At 42.8% G+C, this 25,387-nt stretch overlaps 1 long non-coding RNA gene across 50 annotated transcripts in view; it reads right to left on the bottom strand.

Moving 5' to 3' along the window:
• LOC308055213 overlaps positions 1-25,387 on the bottom strand; it is a 528,334-nt gene that overhangs the window by 276,615 nt on the left and 226,332 nt on the right. For 3 of the 50 annotated variants that reach the window (XR_013924360.1, XR_013924361.1, XR_013924387.1), the window contains exon 5: positions 616-778. The exons of the other annotated variants lie outside the window; for them this stretch is intronic. This is a non-coding gene — a long non-coding RNA (uncharacterized lncRNA). The remainder of the gene's footprint in view (positions 1-615; positions 779-25,387) is intronic. 50 annotated transcript variants of the gene reach the window in all.

The raw sequence follows: 25,387 nt of genomic DNA, 5'->3' as shown, positions 1-25,387 counted from the left end.
ACTCAACCCTAAGACTTATCCCAAAGACTTAACCATAAGACGCAACTTTAGACTCAACCTTAAGACTGAACCTAAGGACTTAACCCTAAAACTTACACCTAAGACTTAAACCTGACAGTTAACCCTAAGACTGAACCTTAATTCTTAACCCTAAGACTCAACCTTAAGACTTAACCTTAACACTTTACCCTAAGACTTAATCTTGATACTTAAACCTAAGTCTTAACCCAAATACTTAACCCTAAGACTCGACCCTAAGGGTTATCATTGAGACTTAACCTAAAGACTTAACCCTAGTTATTTAACCCTAAGACTTATCCCTGATCCTTAACACTAAGACTTAACTCTAAGGCTCAACCTTAAGGCTTAATCCTAAGGCTCAACCTTAAGACTTAAACTAAGGACTTAACCCTAAAGACTCAACTCTAAGATTTAACATTGAGACTTAATCTAAAGACTTAATTGTAGAGACTTAACGCTAAGACTTATCCCTAAGGCTTAACCCTAAGACTTTAAGGCTCATCCTTAAGACTTAACCCTAAGACTCAACCTTATGACTTGACCTTAAGACTTAACCTAAAGACTTGACCCTAAGACTTAACATTTCGATGTAACCATTAGTCTTAACCTAAAGACCTAACCCTAGGACTTAACCTTAAGGCTCAACCTTAAGCCTTAACCTATAAGAATTAACTATAAGACTTAACCCAAAGACTTAACTCTAAGACTGAACCTTAAACCTAACCTTAATACTTAGCTCTAAGACTTAACCATAAGACTTATTCCTAAAACTCTTAAGTGACGTACGGAATTAGACTCTATAACTCGAAAGTTATAAAGTAGGTATGTTTATTGCGCGCAGATGCACGGGGGATCGCTCCTCCACAAGCGTGCATGCCCAAAGTGATGAACCATCTCACATTTATACAATAAAACAAATGAATATTCAATTAACACCTATACATATTCGTTACCTAAACCCACCTACTCTTGCTTCGTATGTTAATTAGCTTATCAGTCCTTTGCAGGCAATGTGGTGGTCTTGCAGGTTTGTAGGTGATTCATGTCCTTGTGACCATCAGATCTTCTCCAGCAAGAAGACTTAGCACTCCCTCCCTCTAGATAACATTGGAATGTCTCTCATCCTTTTCTCATCCTTTTTATAAATAGCCCCTTTGTTAGAGGAAGAAGGGCAGGCGTCTCCTCAAAGCTGTGTGGCTATGTGACCGGACACCACACCCATGACCAGTCACCATACCCACATTCCTTGAGCAGACATATACAGTCACAATCGATGTCCATTGTCCCTCTTTCACACTATTTCTCCATATCAAGACCAAATAGAAATTACTTGAACTATGCATGAACACTTTAGTGAAACTAAGGACCACTGTGCTTTTAAATGGGGACGAAGCTCATAAGACCCAGTGAGGATTAAGTGTGACTAAAGGTCATCGTAAACAGTTTTTCCAGGTGTATAAAGTATTTTCCTGTTGCGAAGAGCTGTGCTACCTTTGTGGGTTTGCCCCCCAGCTCCCATCCCCGCAGACACGCGTAACTGGTCCCTCGGCCGTGCGGGTGCTCGATCTGTTGCACAGCAGGCGATGGGATCCGGCCATTTGACGGCAGAATCAGGTCCTAAGGAGATGGTCGCTGCCAGCCCTGGCTGGCCTCGGTGCTTGGAGGGGCTGTGCAATGTCCCGGTGTGACAGCGGCTGTTACCGGGGCTCACCCCCCCATCTGGGTGCGAGGGGGGTGGCGGCGCGGTGGGTGGCGGTCCTGCCGGGGTGGGAGATGCGGCTCCAGGTGCTTTGCCCGCCGGCCCAGACCATGCTTTCGCTTCTCATTACGCTTTCGGGGGAGGCAGGAGGGTCGCTGTTACCGTCAGCGAGCCCGTGCTGCCGCCGCTGGCCGGCATCGGGGCTGTGTGACATCCCGGGGTGGCGGGGAGCGGAGCGATGCGCCTCGTCTTTGCAGGGTGCTGAGCTGCCCTTCCCCGGGGCCAGGGCTCGCTGCCGCTTGCACCTGCACAGGATTTGGTCCCGCAGCCTCAGTGTGAGGGCTGGATTTTCGCGAAACGAGGAGGAGCTGCTGGCACCTTCTGTACTGACGGTCGGCTTGATTTCTTGCTGTGCTTTTCTTACATTTTTAATAGCCCGGTGGAGTACAAATTGTAAAGGAAACTTCATACAGAGAGTTTTAAAGTTTGAAGAGAGATTTTTCACCCTCTAGCTGTCGTGAGGTTTCACCTCTCCTTCCTGGCAGGACTGATCTTCCAGTTAGAAGTGAAACAAGGTCAAACGGTTTAAAAAAAAGGTTTCTTTCTGTCAGGCTGAATCTAAATCAATCAAATTCCGGGGCACCAAAGTGTGTTGTGTAACAAATGTGAGTGCAAAGGTAAGCACGTAGCTACAGGTAGCAGAAGAGCATGTGCGAGAGAAGTTGTGGGACTTCTCTCTAAGTTCTAACACCTTGCTCTTTGCACTGTTCTTCTGCAGATTTGCCTGGATTTTAAGTATGGACAGAAGAGGGAGAGAATGAACATATGCATTTGATTTGCTTAATAGAAAATACCTTGGCAGAAACACATGCTTGTGCTGTGTATTCTGTTGGAGTATGGCTTTTTAAAATACTCATGTTCTGTCTAATGAAAAGCTGATAGTATCTCCCATTCACCTAAGGATATGTTCAAACATAGCTTGAGATATGCTGCTAACCATGTTAAGAAAAATGTATAGCTTAATATCAAACTAGCTAAAGTGCAGTCACTGGGGGATATCTTGGTGCTTGTAAACTTTAAATTAAAGAGCGCTACGAGGCTGGATTACCTGATAACCAGTACAATTGGAACAGCAGTATAAACCCTCTTTTTTGAAGGAAAACTGTAGGTCATTTTGAACAGTGTGGAATCATAGAATCATTTAGGTTGGAAAAGTCCTTTAAGATCATTGAGTCCAGCCATTAACCTAACACTGCCAAGTCCATCACTAAACTGTGCCCCTGAGCACCACATCTACACATCTTTGAAATGCCTCCAGGGATGGCGAGGCCACCCTGAAACTTCCCTGGGCAGCTGGTTCCAGTCTTTGACAACCCTTTCGGTGAAGAATTTTTTCCTAATGTCCAATCTCAACCTCCCCTGGGGCAACTTGGGGCCATTTCCTCTTGTCCTATCCCTTGTATCCTTGTTGGATCTGATAGAAATGATCCCCAAATGGCAGTGTGTAAAGGATTAATTTAAATTCCAGATTCCAGTTGCCTGGCATTAGCAAAAATAAAGCTTTTGTCTTATTTCTCTTAACAGTTAAAAATTAGATGCAGGAAAAATAAAGAGAAACACGTAAGTTCGGAATTTTTCCCCCCCCCTCCATTTACATTTTGGTAAGACAGAACTAATTTGCTCTCCTGTCTGCTGTGCATCCTGCTGCTGAACTAATCTTTTCTATGCCCTAGACTGTGATTAGCTTTGTTTGTTTATTACTGAAAGATTTACTTTCTAGGACTCCTTTTAATTCCATTTGCTACTACGCTGCCTTTTGTCTTAAATGTTATCTTTTTGTAGTGTCCTTTAAAAGATTCTTGGCCTTTTCTAACCCGGGACAAATTTATAGTAGCCTGGTCGAGTTTTTCTAATCATGAATGATCTTCCCAGCAGGATATGTTCTTTGTCTTCTTCCTAACATGATTCAGGACACATTCTGTTTTAAAGTGCCCTTACCCTTGAACCATTGTGCTGGGATTTAGTGTATTAACCCAAACTCTAGTAGATTTTTCTTGAGGCTTTTCTCTGTCACTTTGCACAGCACTCCTAAGATACCTGCTGTCAAAGTGCTTGCATTTTAGTAATAACACCTTGGCACTGTTAAAGTAAGTATGTTTAAATTTTCCTTTGGCCGACTTACCTGTTTTAGTTCCTTAAATATTCAGATCTCTTCTGAGACAGGTCGAGGAAAGGAGCACTTGTTCTTTGCGGCGAATGAAGAGACGGGACGCAGCTTGATGCAAGCAAATGTCAATTTATTGTACAGAAGCACGAGGTTTTATACACTTTCAGAAGCTGCGCGTTTTAAACTAATTGGTTCTTGAAGCTAAGCCTTGCATACTAGGCAGTCCCTGATTGGTGGTTAACTACCAGCAATTAACAACAAGGTGTTATCTTTCCTTGGTGCCATCCTTGGCGCCATCCGTCTCCCACTCCCCTGTGCTCTGCAAACATGCCTCATCATGTTAATTGTTGTCTAGACAAGCTCGAGCAAATTCCCCTCAGCTAACTGATTGCCACGCATGGTCCTAGTTTCCAGCCCGCTCCTGCATCTCCCCCTTCCTGTTGCACAAAAAGAACCTTTGAAACCGAACAAGTAAAACCAAGGTATAAGTAATAGAACAAATAAAAAACTAACTGAGACATATTATCAGTGTCAAAATAACCCACTGTCTCTGTTCCATACAATTTTACAATTTCCCCTTTTTTGTTTTTGAACAGCTAGTACCAGGTTTTTCATATTCTGCAGGGCCCTTGCAAACATGACAGCAACCAAGGTAATAGCAAACAAAAATTCTGCCAATTGATTGAATGAATGCCAAAAAGGCTGAAATTTTCTCAGATTTTGACAACATGTTGCTGCAATGGGGCGCCTAAAATCCACGCAGCACATATACCATCAAAATCCTCACAGCCATGTGTCCTTGAACCAACAACAAAAAGCAGTAGCAATTTTGACTCACATTCTTAACTGCCTACCAAACAAGGTGATTTAACTCTTTAATGCTTTCCCTGCTGTTACTCCGGATAAGAGAAGAACCGCTGCAATACGTCCCCATCATAGCCTCCTACTACATTAGCATCTACAGAAAGACAATTATCGACATTCAAAGTGTAAACAATATCATCTTTTGGATTAACATTATACATAGGTGGAAGAGCACACCAAACAAGAACTGGTTCAGTCAAAAAGTTCGAAACATAGCATGCCTTCTCTGAATATACCTCTGGGGTCATTCCCTTCGTTCCCTCTTTTTTTATGCAAAGAGAAATACTTTACCATAACAGAGAAGCCCCTATTTACATCTCTGAGCCCAGACACAAACCGCAGCTGTATGCTCCACCAGGCTCAGGGCAGGAATCATTCATGTAGTTACGTAGCTATATATCTCTACAAGCATGCAGACACCTATTAAACACTAGATAACCATGTTTATCTTTCCTATTCTCCTTCACAATACCTGGTTGTTCTCTCATTATGAATCCTCCCTTCCCGCACTGCTTTGCTTAACTCTTTAACAGCCTCGTATTGCACAGGCTGCCACTCTGCAGGTTGATTTGTCTGACAAAATACTGAACATGCCATAGCGACTCCCAAAACCCATCACTGAAGTGTTTCCCACTTGCATTCCTGTCACCAGTCCCTCAGACTCCCTTTCACCCTCCCCAGAAATACAATCAATGCATCAGGAGAGACAAGGGGGTGGGGGAAAGGTCTAGCTCCTTTTCCAGATCTATAGGACCTGGATCAAAAGGTTTATCAGTGTCAATAAAATCATTGTCCGAGTTTTCCTGTTCCCGTGCTTGGTCCTGTGTTGTGAGGGTCGCTGCAATCAGTGACAGAAGCTTTGGGGGCAGAGGAGGTGTGGACAGAATCGCCATCGCTGACTGTGTCTTGAGAAAAGTCGCGCTGTCGGTGGAATTTACAGCTTCCTCTGGTTTAGCACCGTTAGTAGAATTAGTCCACACTTGGCAAAGAGTAGTCAGAATTTGCCACCAAGATGCTAAATGCATTCCCGACACGGAGTTCCCCTCCGCGGCAGCATCATACAACTGGCTGCTGTATGTACACACTTTCATTCTTTCAAAGTCTCTAAAGTTTCTTGGCTGCTCACCTGTCTCGATGAATACAGGTGTTATCCTCGGGGTTTAGGTTGTCCGCCTGGTCCAGACAGCAAGTTCAGCCAAGCCGTCTCCTCCGGAACGCAGCCCTCTTCCACGAGCTGTCTTTTTTATCGACCAGTTCCGTCCTTATTCTTCCAAGGCTTCGGAACACCACCATAGGGGTCACCATTTGAGGAGACTGAGGCACGGACTCCCTGATCTGACTAGAAGACCCTTCATGAGTCCATATACGTCTCTTTCTGGGGACGAAGCCTGATTCCCCATTACAGATTTCCCACAGCTCACCTCTCAACTCCGGAGGGATTTCAGGCCGGCTCCTGCTTCCTTTCAGCAGATCATTCAAAGTTCTGTGGGATTCGCTGCATGTCGCTCAGGCGATGCGAGAGCCCTTCACGTTAGATCCTTAAATGCATCACGTCGGGGTCACCAATTTGCGGCGAATGAAGAGACGGGACGCAGCTTGATGCAAGCAAATGTCAATTTATTGTACAGAAGCACGAGGTTTTATACACTTTCAGAAGCTGCGCGTTTTAAACTAATTGGTTCTTGAAGCTAAGCCTTGCATACTAGGCAATCCCTGATTGGTGGTTAACTACCAGCAATTAACAACAAGGTGTTATCTTTCCTTGGCGCCATCCTTGGCGCCATCCGTCTCCCACTCCCCTGTGCTCTGCAAACATGCCTCATCATGTTAATTGTTGTCCAGACAAGCTCGAGCAAATTCCCCTCAGCTAACTGATTGCCACGCATGGTCCTAGTTTCCAGCCCGCTCCTGCAGTTCTTTACAGACGATGAAATAGCAGAAATAAATGTGTAAATAGGCATGACCTTTAGGCCATTAGGGGTGTTTCTATGGGTATGTCTGCTATGCCCAGAATGGTGTAAGAACAGTAATCCGCTTTGCAAATTTGGCTGTATGACCATATCACTATGTTCAGAGGTGCAGGCGTCAATAGATGCAAGTGTTTTCAGAGAATTAAGAAAACCATCTTGTTCATGCAGTCCAGCCATAAACGATGCACAGAACAAAAAATGATAGAAAAAAAAAATTTCTTTTCAGACCCATATGAGTAAATAGAGTATTCTATGCTGTCCTGTACACGCATGTGTGTACATGTATTCGTAGCCAGTGAGTCATGGCTCCTAAGCCTGATTTTAAAACTGAATGAGTTCATTATAATCCCCCCCCCTCCAAAAAAAAATAAATAAAATCTGAGGAATCAATCTAATCTGCTTTACTAAATGAACATGTGAAAGTGCTTACTAGGGATAAACCTGAGGACTATACATATTTCTCTCTTTTTCCTCCAACAGAATGAAAACACCTTTGAGACAATAAAGGAGTTAGGAGAGGAGCCAGTGTGTCCCATTCAGTATTCTCTGTGTATCTGCGTGCACCGCTTCCCCTGTTTGGTTCCTGATCTAGACGGGAAGGACAGGGGGTGTGTAAGGACATTGCAACTCTCGAGAGAGAAGATAGGCTTTTGTGCTGGCTTCCCCCAGTTCTGAGCTCTTTGGGGCTTAAATCTCCCAGAATGGGTGTGATGTTGAGTTTGTCTACTCCAGGGCAAATGGAGAGGAGGAGGGGCGCCTGGAGGGAGGACCACTGGCGCAGGGGACACCCTGAGCATCAGAAGTTGTTGGAACCACTGATGACTAGAGCTGTGAACAGGGGGGACCTCTCAGATTTATCTGCATGGGGTACCCCAGTTGCTGGGACATACAGTAAGCAGAGATTGTGCCGTGTGGTCGGAGGGTGACTTGGTTTGCAAAGGGGGAGCTCAGGCCAACCCCCTGCAAGGCAGGTAGAACTGCAGATCCTCCCTGTGCTTCGTGTTCACCTTGCCTATGACAACCTGCCGCAGAAAAGCTGAGCACAGCCCTTTGCTGACGCCCAGCAGCTTGTGCTCCCTCTGAAATTTTTTGGTTGATTGTCATTTCATGGAGAGCTCTATTGTCCCCCAGCCAGGGATACTGCAGCAATAGCAAACCAGGGCTTCTAGTTACTCCCGGACGCCTGCCTTCCTGCCCCCTCTGCATCTCCACAGCTCTCACAGAGGAGGGGTTGCCAGTGGTGCCTTCTTCAGGCAGGGCACATCTGCAGCTTCCCATTGAATACCCTCCTTTCCTCTGAAAGCCCTGCCTCTTTCTGGCGCGTGGGGTTTGCTCATTTCCGTGAGTGCTTTTGCAGGTGGTGGTGACATGGGAAGGAAAGGGACATACAGTGCTGGAGGTAAAGAGCTGCTCTGCTTCTGTTTACACCGTGTTTGTACAGCTGAGGTGGATACAAATCAGGGGTGGCTTTGCTGGAGAACTTTGCCAGGGATATAACTGACCGCCTGTTTGGGAGTCCCAGAGCAGCACGTTCAGTAGCAGGAGATCGCTGCGCTGCCTGCCCTTGCCGTTGCTCTTGCGCATGCGGCAGTAAATACCTCCTCTGCACAAAACTGAGTCCGGGTAGAGTCCATGGAGACAGTTTTGGTAAGAATCCCAGATGCTGCAGTAAAGCAGTCTGAGGGCTCAGCTGAGCTGTACTGCTTCAGAAGGGAGATTAGCCATAGATACGTACGTGCTTTCTTTCTCAAAGAGGGGAAAGATGGTGTGGGATAGTCCTTTGCTCAGTGGTCCTGTGGGCATGTGTACTGGAGAGGAGCCATCACAAGCCACCTCTTCCTGAGCAAGCCACCACTGTGGGAGGCACTGAGATGCTCAGCAGAGGCAGTTTAGGAGCGACAGGGGCGGCTGGTGATCTGTCCCGCTGCTTGGAGGTAATCCCCTCCATACAACCCTGAGATGCAACGTAGCCAGCTAGAAGGAATCCCAGAAGAGATGGACAAAAAGATGAACACTTGCAGGTATTGCTCCCCAGCAACATGCGAAAAAATTCATCAGCAGTACATATCCTGGCATGTATCCATTCATATGGAATGTGGATATTTATGGTTTTTAGTGTAAGTCAAAAGCTGTTGGACAGTCTGTTTTGCTTTGGAACAAAACCATAAAATTAAATTTCGTGAAGCAACCCGTGTTTCAAATCCGTGGACAAGGTGAAATGCCATGTGCATGAGAGCATTTCTCATCAGCGCGGATCTTTGCTGTCTCTAAAGCAGTGCAGGCTGGGGCTGTGGGTGCTACTGGAGATACGCAGCCCGCCTGCAGTGTAGGAAGGTCATTCTGGTCTCACTGTCAGATGGAGCTGTATGTTGTACAATATTGTACGTGTTGTGCCAAGCTTTCTGCAGGTAAAGAAAGAAGCAGTCATGTATTTGACAACAGCGATCATAGGTGATGCTGTGAAGAGATTCAGGGAAAATCTGTGGCACATGTGATTTTGACTGCAACCAAGCTGTAGTTCTGACTTGTCTTGGTCACTTTAATTAGTAATGTGTCATTAATTTAAAAATAACCAGTGCAGTTAAAGAGCATGGGTGTTGGTCAGAAATGCCTGGTTTCTCATGTGTAAATTCACCAAGTCAGACGCACTGATGCAAGTGCCTGGATGAATCGGTGAAACGGGGCTGGGCTACCCAGGGTTGGCACGGGCAGCGTGTGCAACACGTAGTTGTTTAGGCAATAGCTCTAATTCAGAGTTATGATGGAGGTGCTGAATGTGCTTGGTTTTGAAAGCACACAGTCTTCGTTAGCTTCAACGGAAACTGCAGGATTCTGCTGTGCAAATCAATGAAACTGTGAGATACAATCCACTGTTCAGGAAAGTCAGAACATGTTTTTAAGGAAGTCTCTGTTGGGAGGTAAAACCACTGCTGAAGCAATAGCAGCGATGGAGCGTGTGTAAAAGAGCCTAGGGAGACCTGCAGCCTTCTGGAGCCAGGCAGAATATTTCCTGTTCACTTTAGCTATTCGTCATGAAGGGAAGATACTTCCTACGAACGGGGTTTTGTTCTAACGGAAATAGGTGACTGGTGAATAAAGAGGGAAGTGGAGAGTTGTCTTTTTCCCCATTTTTAGAAAACAGAATGCATTATTGTTCCAGTTCAACAGTAGGTGGCACTCGGTTCCAGTGCAAGTAGTTATCACTTCATTCCCTTAAAAAGGAATCCGTACAATTCTATCAGTTCCGCTTCTGAATCAAAGAATGAAAATAGCTTCTGAACAGGGTCTTGACTAATAATTCATGTGCTGTGATATCTGCGTGGTGTGTCTTCATTGCCTTGCACTAAAATTCCTCTTTCCTGTGAAACCAGTTGTGTTTGTGGGTTTGGGATCTTTTTTTCTTTCCTCCCCTTGATCAGGGAGCAGTACCCCAGCACAGTTCCACTTGATTTTTTTCTGGTGGTGTTCTAACATTGTGCAGTCCTCCTAACTCTTTGTCCATCAGTAATGCTTTCACTTTTTTTGTTGTTCATGTTTTAAGATATTGTTTTCTTTCTAAGGGCTGTATTTTTGTTATGTCTTTCATGATGAGTGAATTTGAAGAACTCTCAATGACAAATAATACAATTTGTAGTGTAATTTTGTGTAAATGCTTCTCTATGAATTAAAAAAAAGTTTTCATTTTATATTATTTCAGGGGTAAACCCTGAATTAATCAATCTTGGATATGGAGTTTCTGTCTTCTAGAAATACATGAAGCTTAACTTTGTTTTTGTAGGTTGAGAAGGAAAAAAGCAAACAAAGATGTTCAAAAGTGCAGGCCGTGGTGACGTGCAGAATTAGACTCTATAACTCGAAAGTTATAAAGTAGGTAGGTTTATTGCACGCAGATGCACGGGGGATCGCTCCACCTCAAGCATGCATGCCCAAAGTGACGAACCATCTCACATTTATACAATAAAACAAATGAATATTCAATTAACACTTATACATATTCGTTACCTAAACCCGCTTACTCTCGCTTCGTATGTTAATTAGCTTATCAGTCCATTGCCTGCAATATGGTGGTCCTGCAGGTTTGTAGGTGATTCATGTTCTTGTGACCATCAGATCTTCTTCAGCAAGGAGACTTAGCACTCCCTCCCTCTAGATAGCATTGGAATATCTCTCATCCTTTTCTCATTCTTTTTTAAAATAGCCCCTTTTGTTAGAGGAAGAAGGGCAGGCGTCTCCTCAAAACTGTAGGCGTCTCCTCAAGGCTGTGTACCTATGTGACCAGACACAGCACCCATGGCTAATCACCATACCCACATTCCTTGAGCAGACATATACAATCACAATCGATGTCCATTGTCCCCATTTCACACTATTTCTCCATATCAATCCCCCCTTTTCTATCAAACTAAGTACATTCTTTTACTTAAGCAGTCTTCCTGAATGATATAAAGCATCATACATAAGTGTTACCCTTTTAAATATTCTCCAAACCCACAAATATAACATAATGGTTAGTATTAAGGAAATTCCTCAACTGATCAATAAGATCACAATGGGGTGTACCATAGTGTTAAGAATTCCTGTTGCAGAAGGTGACCAGCCAAAGAGAGTATTCCACCAGTTATGGTTTCCATCCTGTTCTACCTTTTTTTAAACTTTCTTGATCCCCTCTACATCATGATGGATCATAAGAAGAGTTTCGTGTCCCTTTTCTTTGGTTTCTTCCAGTATACGTTGTAAATCTGCATGTTTTAATAGTTCTTTTATACTGCTTATATTTAGTCCTATGGGGGTAGGAATTATCATCTGTGATAGGGTAAAGTTAGATTTTAAGAATTGATGAGACACTACTGGGGCTGAGTAACTAAAATCGCATCCTGTGATAGTAGTAATATTACAGATACAGTAATTTGAATATTGTGCAGTCTCCTTTACCTCCCCATCTATGGTTATTGTGTTACACTTAGTTCTCAAACACGCACATCCCTTCCCTGCATATATAATTACTGTTTTCAAGTTTGCATTTGGTCGGGCCTCGAAATGACATATTTTCTGATCTGTATCTAAACAAGTATCCTGAGCCATTATAGTATTGCTTTCACAGAGGAAGCCCTGCTGCTCTCGCATAATACAAGATTCTAAATCTACTGTTTGCCACTTGTCGCCTGTCTTTCTGGCCTATGTTCTATGTTCAAAAGGATATTTTCCTAGGCATATTATAAAGATGGGCTCGGTTAAGGTAAAATTGTGCCAACATTCCCGTGAATTAAAGCACATGGTTGTATTTAGAAGGGTAAATTCCTTATCTACCTTTCTGACATTAATCAGGGTGTCTCCCGAAATCTTGGTGTTATCCTTTTCATTATACGTTTGACACCCTACTTTTATCCTATCTCCTAATTTTCCCCATAATCGGTCGACTTTGTGTACATCCTCCCGGTCCCATTGATTCCTTTGGTATACCTCATTTTCAGAATAAACCACCATAGCTAGTTTTGTCTTTGAGTCCACCTTTCCCATTATTCCAGTGTGTTTTTTCTGGGCATGATTCCAAGGCCAGTTATCAGGCTCTTGGTTGTAGGCAAGAGAGAGGGTACAAAAACCACAAATGGTTTAAACCCACTATTGATCATTTTAAGAATCTAAACGTTCCTCATATGTACATATAAAATCTGTTTTGATCAAAAATATCTTTGTTTGAGTTGGGGCTTACTGATAACAAGTTGGGCAAGAGTGGCCACTGGCTCAGTCCCAGACTCTTTTGTCCTATATTGTTTGTTGTGGTGCCCTTCCCATATGGTGGATCCACAACCGCTCAGGTTCGCTTACTTGTCACCCACATTGTTCCCATTTGTCCGAGTAAATTTGAGTTTCAGTTCTTTTTTATCTGGGGTTACTTTCCACGAAGTTGCAGGGGCTTTCTTGATCTGGGTATGGTGAATCCAAGAATTCTGTCCCTCAACCTTGATTGCAGTATAGGTGGTGAGTAGGACTTGAAAAGGTCCAGTCCACTGTGGTTCCAGGGTTTTATCTGTAAAACACTTAACGTATACATAGTCCCCTGGTTGTATAACGTGAACAGGTCCATCCAGACCCCTACTGCGTGTTCCCATCACATGCTTCTCAATTCTTATTAATTGTTTGTTTAGTGCCACCATATAGGAAGTCATTGTTTCTTCACCAATCTGTGAAGACGTCCCCTTTTGTACCCCATAGGGTCATCCATATAAAATTCCAAATAGGCTAAGCCCCTCTTTTGTTCTTGGTCTAGTTCAATTTCGTGTAAGAGCTAATGGCAAAGACTGGGGCCAAGTTAGATTTGTTTCTTGACCTAGCTTGACAATCTGTTGTTTGATTAGATGATTCGTCTTTTCCACCTGGCCACTCGATTGTGGTCGGTATGGGGTATGTAATTGCCAATCTATTCCTAGATGGTGGCTGATCTGTTGTACTATTCTGGACACAAAATGTGGTCCTCTATCCAAGGACATTACCGCTGGGACTCCAAACCTAGGTATTATCTCTTGGAGTAGTATTTTGGTCACTTCCCGGGCTTTAGCAGTTCTGCGTGGGAAGGCTTCTGGCCAACCTGAAAAGGTATCTGTTAGTACCAATAAATATCGATGCCCCCCTTTTCAAGGAAGTTCCGAGAAATCGATCTGCCAATGTTGCCCTGGAACATTTCCTCTACTAATGTTCCCTAGTTTTATTTTATTTGCTGTATTGGGATTATTGCGTAAACACATTTCACATTGCTGAGTCACCTGTTTTATTACATATACAAGTTTCGCCCTATCAATTTCTGATTTAGACTTTTATATAAAGCATCAGCTCCCCAATGCATCTTATTAATAATAGGGCTGTGGTCCATATTAAATTGGATGGTACTACTATACGACCATCCCTTAAATAAGTCCACTTATTTATTTTTATTTTATCCTTCATGTCCTGAATTACCTTTTAAGTTTTCTTTAGAATAGTTTGGCTCCTGATCTGTACTTACAGTTTGGTTTTTATTGTCTGGTATTAAGGATAATTCCTCCTTTTCTACCTCCTGTTACTCGTCTGGCCTCATGGTCGGCCAGGTGGTTTCCAATTTCCAAATCAGTGCCTCAATGGGTCATCTTATGTTCTTCCTTCCTGGACGACCCTCTTATAACAGAGGGGGCCATTCCTCACATCAAGGTCTGGCATGGCACATGTTCCCACCGCTCAACGCCTACTGGATTGCAGCCAACAGCGGAGCTCAAGATTCTTCTCGGTAGCAAACACAGAGGCCAACCCAGTCTTGCCCTTGACTATGGTAGGAGGCATCTGACCAACCTTATTCCTTGTACTTTGTTGTCAATGCAGAGTTTCATCTGGACATCCCATAACAAGTCACAGTCATGGTAAAACACAGATTTACATTAGTAGAACTACTACAGAGTGTATTTTATTTCAGTTTTTCTGCCAATATCCCCACAGCCTTGCTGACCAAGGGATATTGTTTTTATCTGAACTGGGCAAGCCTCCCCCTTATCATTTTTACTGTAACAGGTAAAGCATTTTTCACCTTTTATTTTTGGATACACCTGGTTAAAAATTTCTTTTACTTCAGGGAGGTCCTCTTTTCCTCTTTTCTGTTGAATTCAAGATAAGCTCAAGATTTCAATTACTTGATCATTTTTAACTTTTAGTTTCATTTCTCCTTCTTTAAACGTCTAGATGTTCTAATAAATCTCATCCCAACAAAGATTTTGGTGAATTTGGCATTCTTATTTGATTTTTTAGTTTGTACTTTAAAGGTTTCAGGATGTTTTCCTGGTGGCCAGCAGCTTCCACAACTGTAACAAATTATTTATTTTTTTTTTACTGAAGTTTAACAAATAAGTTGTTTTTGTATTCACTAAAATTCCACCTCATTTTTCCTAGTCCCTAGTTCACCAGAACCCCTTGCTGGTTCTTTAGCTCAGGGCGATCTTTCTTCCAGTGTCCACTTTCCCTACAATATGAACAGTGATCCGATCCCATAGGAGAGGCTTCACTCTTTCACTTCTGCCTGACACTCTGTCTCTGCCAGTTTAGCACGATCCAGCTCTTCTTCTCTTACCATCTGTACACATTACCTGTTCCTTCTATCAACTTTCCTATATCACGCTTACCTAGTAACTCAAACCTTTATCTAGTCCTATTAGATCATCCTGACAAATCTTTCATAACCAACTTTCAAACATCTAAATTTCCCATCAGAGATTCACCTTTATTCTCCTCATACCCATTCCCTGCCCTAGAGGGGCCGTTACCGGTCCTGTTGTACTGCAAATGCTGCAGCAATTGGGGTGACATTGTCAGGTCCTTCTGCTCAATCGTCAGCAACAGCAACCCCCTCCTCCCCACCATCAGAAGGATTCGGGGCGCAGGAGATGCTCTTCCTGCTCTGTAGGTTATACAAGCCTGCCTCTGCAACAGCACTTCTGTTTTAACTCTTTCTTACCCTGAATGCAAATCTGCTCCTTGTTGCTTTAAGTCTGTTCTTACATATCATGCCTTTGCAGGCAAATAGCAAACACCCTGCCATGCATCCCAGCATGATTCAGTCGCACCTTCGAGGGGGTGCGGGGGTTTGTACAAACTCACCCCAATACTTTAACACTTTCACAAGGTCTTTGAACCCCCCCCTCCCCACCCCCTCAGGTTTTACATACATCAGTACAAGTTTTTATCTTACAACGTGTTTCATTCTGGTTGCTCCACAGAAGGAACCACAACCCGAGCTTTTTAACACAAAAATTTCAACACGAACATCTTTCTAGTTTAGGTCTCAGGGGGTTTTTTTTTCTATCCTTTTCTAAAGCCATAATCAAAGATCAGGTGATGTTAATCCCGCACTCTTTCTAGTGCTAGTACCATAGGATCCCGAGGGGGTACTAATCCACAGTCCTTTTGCCACTCAGGTTTGTCCTGGAGGACGAAGAACATGTCTGTATACGATACTTCGTCCCATTTTCCCTCTCTCCTCAGAAACATTAATTGCAGGAGAGTGTTATAATCTAACGTTCCTCCCTCCTGAGGCCATTTCGCATCACTCCCCATTTTATACAAAGGCCACCACTGATTACAATATTTAATCAATTTCCTTCTATTTTCGGTGCCACCCTGTCCTACGATATCCCTCCAATGTTTTAATATACAACCCAAGAGCGATTTTTCACAGGGCTTACTCCTTCCATTTCCCATTTCGCAATTTTAATTACTTTGTTTTTCTCCGGCCACCTTAGCCACCCAAGGTCGGAAACACGGATAGAGCTCCTTACTTGTTTTGCACTCAAACGCGCGTCTCAAGCACTCTTGCACTCACACTCAGTCAAAATAATTAAGCTATACACAGAAAATCAAAATGCGCATCTCAATCACACCATTCACACTCTGCGGGCAGCCCTCAGTCACACAAGCAGTATGTTATACGGTACCGTGCACTTATGTACAACTTTTAGGAACACTGACAGTTCACAAAGTATGCATTTCAATGAACAATTGCCTAAAAACAAACAACAAACAAAAACCCAATTTTTCCTGGTCTTAAGCAGAGTGTTAAGTTTTCCGCTATTTGCCACGGATTACCAGAATATTATTCTTTTTCAACATACATTTCATAACTCCAAGTTTTGAACATGTAACAAGACAACGCATAGAACAAACAAGACACAGAGCGCTATTTCAGTTGTTACATTCTAGGAATTCCCCAATTCTTAAGACAACCTAAAGGAAGTTTTTAGCTTCCCCCCCCCCCCCGCCCTTTTTTTTTTTCTTTTATTCTTTTTTTCTTTTATTTTCTTTTTTTTTTTTCCTACGCAAAAGTTTCCCTTTTACTTTTGCTATGAGGTCCCTCTTGTTACTGTGAGATTCCGTCTTATTCCGTCCCGCCCCCTGCTTTCTGTCACGAGGCCTCTGGGCTTTTAGGAATGGCAGTAACCTCGGGTTTGCTCGATCTGCCCTCAAGATCGCTAGCGGCCACCCCTTCCTTGGTCAGCAAACCCCCTCCCAAGGTACCTTTCCTCCTGGGGACTACGCTGCACGCCGGACGTCTCCGTGCGTCTCACCAGCCACCCCGTTTCTAAACATACCGTTTTATCCGTGGATCCAGGGGTTTCTCTTCTGCTCCCGGGTGAACAGCTGAGAAGAGGAGGCTCCTCCGAGGAAATCTCCCGGGGCGCGCCTAGGAGCGTCCGCTCCGCAGCTGGTCCCTCAGCCGAGCAGAAATCCTCCTGCCTGGCTCGCCAAACTGACGTGCGGAATTAGACTCTATAACTCGAAAGTTATAAAGTAGGTATGTTTATTGCGCGCAGATGCACGGGGGATCGCTCCTCCACAAGCGTGCATACCCGAAGTGATGAACCATCCCACATTTATACAATAAAACAAATGAATATTCAATTAACACCTATACATATTTGTTACGTAAACCCGCTTACTCTCGCTTCGTATGTTAATTAGCTTATCAGTCCTTTGCCTGCAATGTGGAGTTCTTGCAGGTTTGTAGGTGATTCATGTTCTTGTGACCATCGGATCTTCTTCAGCAAGGAGACTTAGCACTCCCTCCCTCTAGATAGCATTGGAATATCTCTCATCCTTTTCTCATTCCTTTTTAAAATAGCCCCTTTGTTAGAGGAAGAAGGGCAGGGTCTCCTCAAAACTGTAGGCGTCTCCTCAGAGCTGTGTGCCTATGTGACCAGACACCGCACCCATGGCTAATCACCATACCCACATTACTTGAGCAGACATATACAATCACAATCGATGTCCATTGTCCCCATTTCACACTATTTCTCCATATCAGTGGCAAAACAGGAATGTGTGGATAAATAACATCACTAATCGGCAAATGAAACAAAAGATTACTGTAAGGAAGAATGACTGTTTGAAAATGGAGAATGAAAACATGATAGAAGAAAAAGACAAAAAGAGTTTTTCATCTGGGGAGAGCTCAAAATTGATTAAAATGCCAATGAAATGGTAAGCTAAGGAAATAATTTCTAATTCTTATTTGTAGTGCTATGTAAGTGTCTTAGGTTTTCTAATAGTGTAGTAGTTGAAGTAGTTTCCTCAGTGGTGAAAGCCATAGTGAGTAGTCCACTGCTTCTCAAAAAATGAAGAAAATTTCTTTTTAGAATACACGAAGCGCGTGATGGAGGTTCAAATTTATTGCCTGCTCTAAAAAAAGAAAAGGGGGGAAAAAAAGAAAACCCCCACCCAAATTCCTGTGATTTCCTTGTCAATACTGAGGCAAAATGCATCTTCAAAACCAGAACTGAAGACTGGAAAAAGCAGTTATTTTTGTAGGAAATGGCCACCTAGAAAAGAAAAGGAGGAACTCGCGGTTTGCTACTACTCCCTTTTCTAGGTGGTTTTAGTGATCTCTGTGCAGTTGGTGTTTTCCTTTTCATTAAGTTAATATGCCCTTTGTCAGAAAAAGATGATATTATCAAACCAATCTCAAAAGTCTAAAGGCGGCACACATATTTTAATGTAAACTTAAGCAGGAGTTTTTTCCTGTCTGTTCTTCAAAGGAATCTCTGCTCTAGATGCTTTCTGTACCGTGGCTATTTGGATATAGTCCAGCTTAACCTGGATCCAGCTCAGATTCCCTGTGTCCCCCTGACTCCTAGGGCAAGGATTTTAAATACTTGGGTATCTTCCATGATCTTTGCAGTTAAGTCTGTGATTTTATCATAGATATTTGTCGTCTCAGTTGTTTCTGGACATCATCTTAAGTATGTCTGTTTCACAGAAATATTTTTTGCAAACCTAGTCACTTGGTGATTTTTTTCTTTCTGTTTAATGCAGTAAAATTGCCCTGAATGCCAAAGTTGCAAAGAAAAATAAAAGCCTTGAAAGCAGAAGGCTCATCAGCAGATGAGCTCTTCCAGTGGCAATCATGGTCAAGTACTGGATGATAGCACTTCCAGTGAAACATCTCAGGATGAAGGAAGGTATGCATATAAGGAATGTTACAAGTAAAACTTACTGATAAAAATTGACCTGAGAGCTGGAGGCAAGTTTGGGGTTTTGTTGTGTTTCGGGGTTTTTGGCAAATATGATGCATATGAAGATTCTTGTTCTTTCGTGTGACCACACTACCTGATGTGCTTTGTGTTGACAAACACTTCTTTTTTGATTAGAGTGCCTTGAGCATGCTGGCCAAGTTAACGGTAAGGTCACGTGCACAAATTCTGATTAATTACATGAGTGTGTGCACAGGCATAGAAGTATTTCATGTGTTTAAAAAGGGTGAGGTACCTCAGGTTTTTGCACTGCAGGTATCTCAGGATTTTTTGCCCTGCTCCCCGCTCCACCTTTTCTCTCGCAGCTGTGTACCCTCCTGACTTCTTGCCCACCCTGAACTTACTTGTGTGGGTTGTGGCAAAGTGAGAAAGAGAAGTTGTTGACGCTGTTCAGCCTTAGCTAAAAATCTGGTGTGTTATCAACACTGTTTTGGGCAGAAATCTAACACACAGCGCTGTGTGGGCTGCTGTGAAGAAAATAAACTGCATCCCAGCCAGACGCAGGACACCAGAGAATCCAAAATTACAGTTCTTTGACCTGTAGGAGAAGGATTCTCAGTATTGAAGAGAGCTAAACCCCTGGTATTAAACAGGGAATGCACGTAAGCGTATAGCTACATGTCTGTAGCTGTAAGATTTCTGTCACTTTGTGTGAAGGTGGGAGAACAGTTATTTCAACTATTTGCTTAATATCTTGTGGGAAAATTAGCCTTCCAGTAGACATTAATAGCACACAATAATTGTTTCAGTCTTGAACTATATCTAGCAAAGTTACTATACTAGATTTTAGTTTAATTCACTTCTGAAATGAAGTTTCCAAAGCAACTTGAGGTATTTTTCATAATGCAATGTAAGCATTCCAGTACTGAAATACCTTTCTGTTTTCTAGACCTGCAGCAACAACCAGGAGTGAAAAGAACGAGGTACTGTAAAACTAGTTTCTTGATAAACTGTTTCTATCAGCTTTTAATCACTTAGATGGGAGCAGTGTTTATGTAGTGATCAACCAGATGTACAAATTGCTGCTGGTGTGCAGCTTTATTGTATTTGAGACAAATCTGTGGGCTGTGAAGGAGAGAATGAATCATTCATGCATTTGTAATGGTCTGTAATACTAGACAGTGGAACTACAGAAAGTACTGTATTTTTTGTAGGTCAGCAGACAAATGGAAGTAACTGATGACCCTGGTTTAACTCACTCATCTGACCCAACTTCAGAGGATGTCCGGTTACAAGCTTCAACCTGCAAGGAGGCTGTGCTGCTGTTGGAAAAGCTTAGTGTGGTTCATATGGGTATGTTTTCAAGTCTCTGTCTTCAGCTGTTACAAGTTCCCCTTAAAACATGATTTATTTCTTTGTATGCATTCCTAAGTATTTTAATTTCATATTTTGATATAATATTTCTTTCTGATTAGAGATGCCCCTCAAAAGCTGTGAAACTGTCACCTAGCCTGAGATGTCGCCTGCATTACCAGCCAACGTGCCTTACTTTGTCATTGGTTCTCTGTGTAGTCAGAGCTGGAGAAGCAGTTTCTTGCAAAGTACAGTTCAGTTCCTTCTAATGTGGTCATCAAAAGTCGGCAAGAGCTTTTTCTTCTTTATATCCCCTTGATGTGGTTTAACCCCAGCCACACCTAAACACCTAAGCACCACACAGCCACTCACTTGTTCCACCCCAGTGGGGTGGGGAGAGCATCGGAAAGGGAACAGTGAGAAAACCCATGGGTCAGCAAAGACAGTTTAATAGCAAAAGCAAAAGCCACGCACACAAGCAAAGCAAAGCAAAGCAAGGAATTAATCCAGCACATCCCATGGGCAGGCGGGTGTTCAGCCATCTCCAGGACAGCAGGGCTCCGTCACACATAACAAATACTTGGGAAGACAAAGTGCCATCACTCTGGATGTCCCTCCCTTCCTTCGTCCTCCCACAGCTTTATATGCTGAGCATGATGCCGCGTGGCATGGCTCGTCCCTTGGGTCAGCTGGGGTCAGCTGTCCCAGCTGTGTCCCAGCCCGGCTACTTGCATACCCCCAGCCTGCTGGCTGGTGGGGTGGGGTGAGGAGCAGAAAAGGCCTTGGCTCTGTGTGAGCGCTGCTGGGCCATAAGGAACACATCCCCGTGCTACCAACCCTGTTTGCGGCACAACTGTAAAACATGGCCCCGTACCAGCGACTGTGAAGAAGATTAACACTATCCCAGCCACAACCAGCACACCCCTCAACAGCTAATGACAAAGAGTACAGCAAAATAATGGCTTTGCTTAAAAATAATAAATAAATAAATATATAACAAAAATCAACTGTCATACGATGCTTGCATTTATACACAAAGCATTATATAAACATAAGCATCACTTACTAGGGCTATTAAACTATGCTAAAATTTAATTAGGCAAGTATTAACCTTGGCCGAAGGCCAAACTCCCTCCTGGTGCTGCCACTGCCCCTCCTTGACGAAACGGGGTGAAAAAGCTTGTGGGTCAGTGTGAAGGCAGGGCTGCCACTTCCCAGTGACTGCCACTGGCAAAACAGACTCCACCGATTAAAATACATGTGGATAGTGAGAAACAAAGACCCAAGACCTGAGAAGGACACGTCGACACCCCCCCTGCTCAAGCTCTGCTGCGCTCCTTCCCTGCCACCTCCCCAGGCAGCACGGGGAGGCTGCGGTCTGCAGTCGGGACGTAGCAGTTTCTCTCTGCTGCTCCTTCCTCGTCCCTTTTCCCTGCTCCACTGTGAGTCCTCCCCCAGGCTGCAGTCCTTTGGGGAAAATCTCCTCCAGCCTGGGCCCTCCATGGGTCGCAGGTCCTTCGGGAAAGATCCGCCGGCTCTGGCACGGGGTCCTCCGCAGCACTGCGCTGTGGGTATCTGCTCCAGCATGGTTCTCTCAGGGGCTGCAGGGGGATCCCTGCTCTGGCACCTGGAGCAGCACCTCTCCCTCCTCCTTCGCTGACCTGGGTGTTCGTTTGCGGGGCTGGTTTTCACATGCTTTTCCCCTTCTCTGCCCGTGTGGTGGTTTCACCCTTTCCTACCTTTGTTTTTCCTGAGGTGCGGCCAGCACGGCTGGTTTTTGGCCCCCCGGCCCCAGCGATCTTGCCCAGTCCGTGTGAGGTCGGCAGGGAGATGCCGGGCTGGCCCGGGGGCAGGAGCACCAGCCCTGTGAGGGGAGGCTGCGGGAGCTGGGCCTGGGGGAGTTGGGCCTCCCAGCGCGGGGGAGGGAGGTACGAGGAAGACGAGGCCGGTCCCAGCTTGGCCTGGGTTTGACTTCAGCAGGTGTTCAAAATCCTCAAACATCTATCAAGTATAAAGAAGTAATATTTTCATTCTAAATGAATTCTCCAAGCAGCGTTAATTTATACTTTCAAAAGTTACACTTTTTATGAAATTACACTAAAAATTATATGTAAAGCTTTTTCCTTGCAATATACGCCATTCAAATACAAATGTTTGTCAGTCTTTCAAGTAATTTTAGTGGTGGTTGATTCTTGTTTTGCAGAATTTCTAAAGCAGGCTTTCAATTGGCAGTTCTTTCCTTATGTTGATACTTGATTTTTATTTTTTTCTTGTTCACCGTTGCGAGTTTATCGGAAAAAATAGTCAAGATAACGATCAAACACAAAGCTGCTTTCTTGTTTGGGTACCGTGGGCCCACCATGGACCGTTTTTTACCATGTCAGTGCTCATTGCTGATTGTTTCAGTTGGTGAAGAAGCTGACCTTCCATAAGGCTTTCCTTGTAAATCAGCTTCAAAATGAAATTGCTGTTCTTTCTCCCAGAGGTACATCCACTGAGGTTTAAAACTGTTTTTAATTGTATTAAGCATAAACCCCATGCATTTCTGAATCTGGTTTTGAACACTGACATCGTTCTTGAGTAAACAGAAACTGCTTGTTCTGTCTGTGGTCAGCAGTTGTTTTAGACTTACAGAAGGCTTGCTGAAAAATTGTTGGGTCTGCCATGGATAAGCGGCATGCTGATTCACCAGTATTACTTCTAGTCACTGAATCCGTAATATGTAGCCTCAGTATACTAAGAAAATGTATATTAACCATAGTAAAAGTTTATGATGCTTTGATCTGTTGAGACAACAAACTCCTTTTTCAACAAAATGGCTGTAATATGAAGATGATTTATTTTTTTATTATAGAAGTGTGCACACTGGTGTGTGTTTCCCTATACAAACTTACAAATAACTGATAAATCACTCAACGTTTTTTTTCTGTATCTTGTACAACTGATACCATGGACAATGGCATGAAGTTAGAATTCTTTAAAAAGTTGAAAAGTACAGTAAAAATATGAACTCTGAAAATATTTAACATTTTTTATGGGTTGAGTTGTCTCTGCAAGTTCATCATGTGGAATATCTACTTTTATATCAGTGCTTTTGTTTCTCAAATACTCTATTAAATCCCAGATGTTCTTTGAAACAACAAGAAGAAAAGAGGCTCAGAGTAGAAATGCTGTGTGAGAAAATGAAAGAAGACCTCCAAAGCAAAGAAGATCAATATTGTAAAGAGATGGAGGAGAAACAGAAACTTGAGTTACACCCAAGGAATTTAGAAATGGAGTTAAGAACACTGAGAAAGCTCTTGAAACAGGTATATTAAATAATGAATTAAACACTTTGTCTTACTTTCTGCTTCTTTTCAATTGTGTTCCAGTATGCCTAGAGAAGAAGGTGCTTTGTTCATGGAAGAGGCACTGGATAACAATTGTCAAATTTTGAGGACAGCAGAATACAGTTGGTTCACAATTGGGCTGTTCTTTTTTTTTTTTCTTTGCAGTTTATTATTCCTTTTTTCCTTTTTCAAAATTTAGGTTTCATTTTGTATTTCAAGCAAAGCCTGACTTTTTTCTGGATTACTACAAAACATCCTGTATTTCTTCTTAAATTTTCATAAGAAAATTTAAATTTATTTATTTATAGGTGGATTATCATAACTGTGGGGAATCAAAAACATTTTCAAGTATACAAGGGAGAGAATGGGAAGATGTATTGCTAGCTCTGGTTTTTCTCAAGATGCAAGTAGTTTTATTGTAGTACTGCAGGTTGAAGAGGAACGTGATGGAACACAGAGACAGCTCTCTCAGGAAAAGAGGGCCAGAGCTCTTCAAGAAGGAATTTTGAACAACCACCTTGGGAGACAAAAGGAACTAGAAGAAGAGACAAGAAGAACTATAGGAAACAATTCAGAGGTAAGCAGATTCTTTTGCTAATAAATCAGATTTCACCATATTTGTTTTAAAGTCATAATAAATCTTTTGTAACTTTTTTGTTTCTTGATGGTTTATTTACAGTTTACCAGTGTAAATTAATTACACTTGTAATTATGTGTACACTGGTAATACTAAGTGTAAATACCTTTCCTGTTTTCTCGTATGTGTTTAAAAGTTCTGGAAAGCAACATCAGTTCTGTATGTACCTGCATTACTTGTGCAAGTCGGAACTAATAGAAGACACTATTTACCCTGTTTCTTAAACTGTCTGTTTGTAATTGTGTGAGACTACAGCTTTACTAATACAGCTTTTAAAGTGGCTACAACTTCACATAGCTCATGAATGCCTTTTGTGTTGTTGACTTCCATTTATTATGAATTTTCTAGTCTGCCAGTGGCTGGAAAAGTGTTTATTAGATTATGCTTTCTTTCAAGGAAAAATGAATTATTTGAGAAGATGCTGATGTTCGTAGTTTTAGCATTTTTTATTTTATTTAAGACTTTATAACAAAATACTAGATATGTCTGACTATATTCTGGTTGTGATTTGATACACATGAGCAGAATATGCTTTCATTTTATATTTTATATTTTATATTACATATTATGTATTATGTATTATATGTAAATTATTTCAGGTGAAAAGTGATACATGCACTTACTCATTTGGTTCTCTCCAGATTTGGAATTAAATACTTTACCACTTATTACATGATTCATAAATCTTTGTTGAAGGGAAGTGCAACTGATTCATAATCTTACGATTCTGATGCTTTTGATAATTTGAAAATGGCTATTATAGAAATATTTAAAACTCCATTTCCAAATCTGGCTAGTTTCTGTTACCATCGACTTGTTCCTCTGTTATGTAATTAGTTCTGTGACTAAAAAAACAGCCTGAAATTTACTGTCCGGTGAAATGGATAAGTTCTGGATACCTATTAATTGTAGAACTTGAAGTGTAGTTATTTAGTTATTGGACTTACCAGCGCTGGCGAGAAGAGCCGGCCACGCAGCCTCTTGCTGCTCAGCTGCTCAGTACGAACCGCATCTGACCGTGCAGTTTGTCTAATCCAGTCAAAAGGTCAATTGTCCCAAACAGACCCTACTCAGCTGTGCAGCACTTGGAGTACACCAGGGTGCTCAGTGGCTCCAGGGACTCTGCCAGCGATGAAACCTGCTACTGCTGAGGCTGGGGAGCCCCCAGGCTTGGTGGAGGAGCAAGGAAGAATGGCACTGAGAAAAAAATGGACAGGCATCTGGGAATTCTTGCTTTTTCCTTCTGCTCCCCTGGTTGCTCTCCGCCTAAGGGTGGCCGCTTCAGATGAGTTCCCTGAAGGCCATCTTCTTCAGTCCTGTTGGCCATCAGTGTTTCTGGAGCTGTCAAGCAAGAGTGTTAGACTCT

The sequence above is a fragment of the Falco punctatus genome (assembly GCF_963210335.1).
Source record: "Falco punctatus genome assembly, chromosome: 18".
Classification (NCBI taxonomy): Eukaryota; Metazoa; Chordata; class Aves; order Falconiformes; family Falconidae; genus Falco; species Falco punctatus.
Note: the sequence above shows the minus strand (reverse complement) of the source record. Positions and strands in the feature narration are given on the sequence as shown.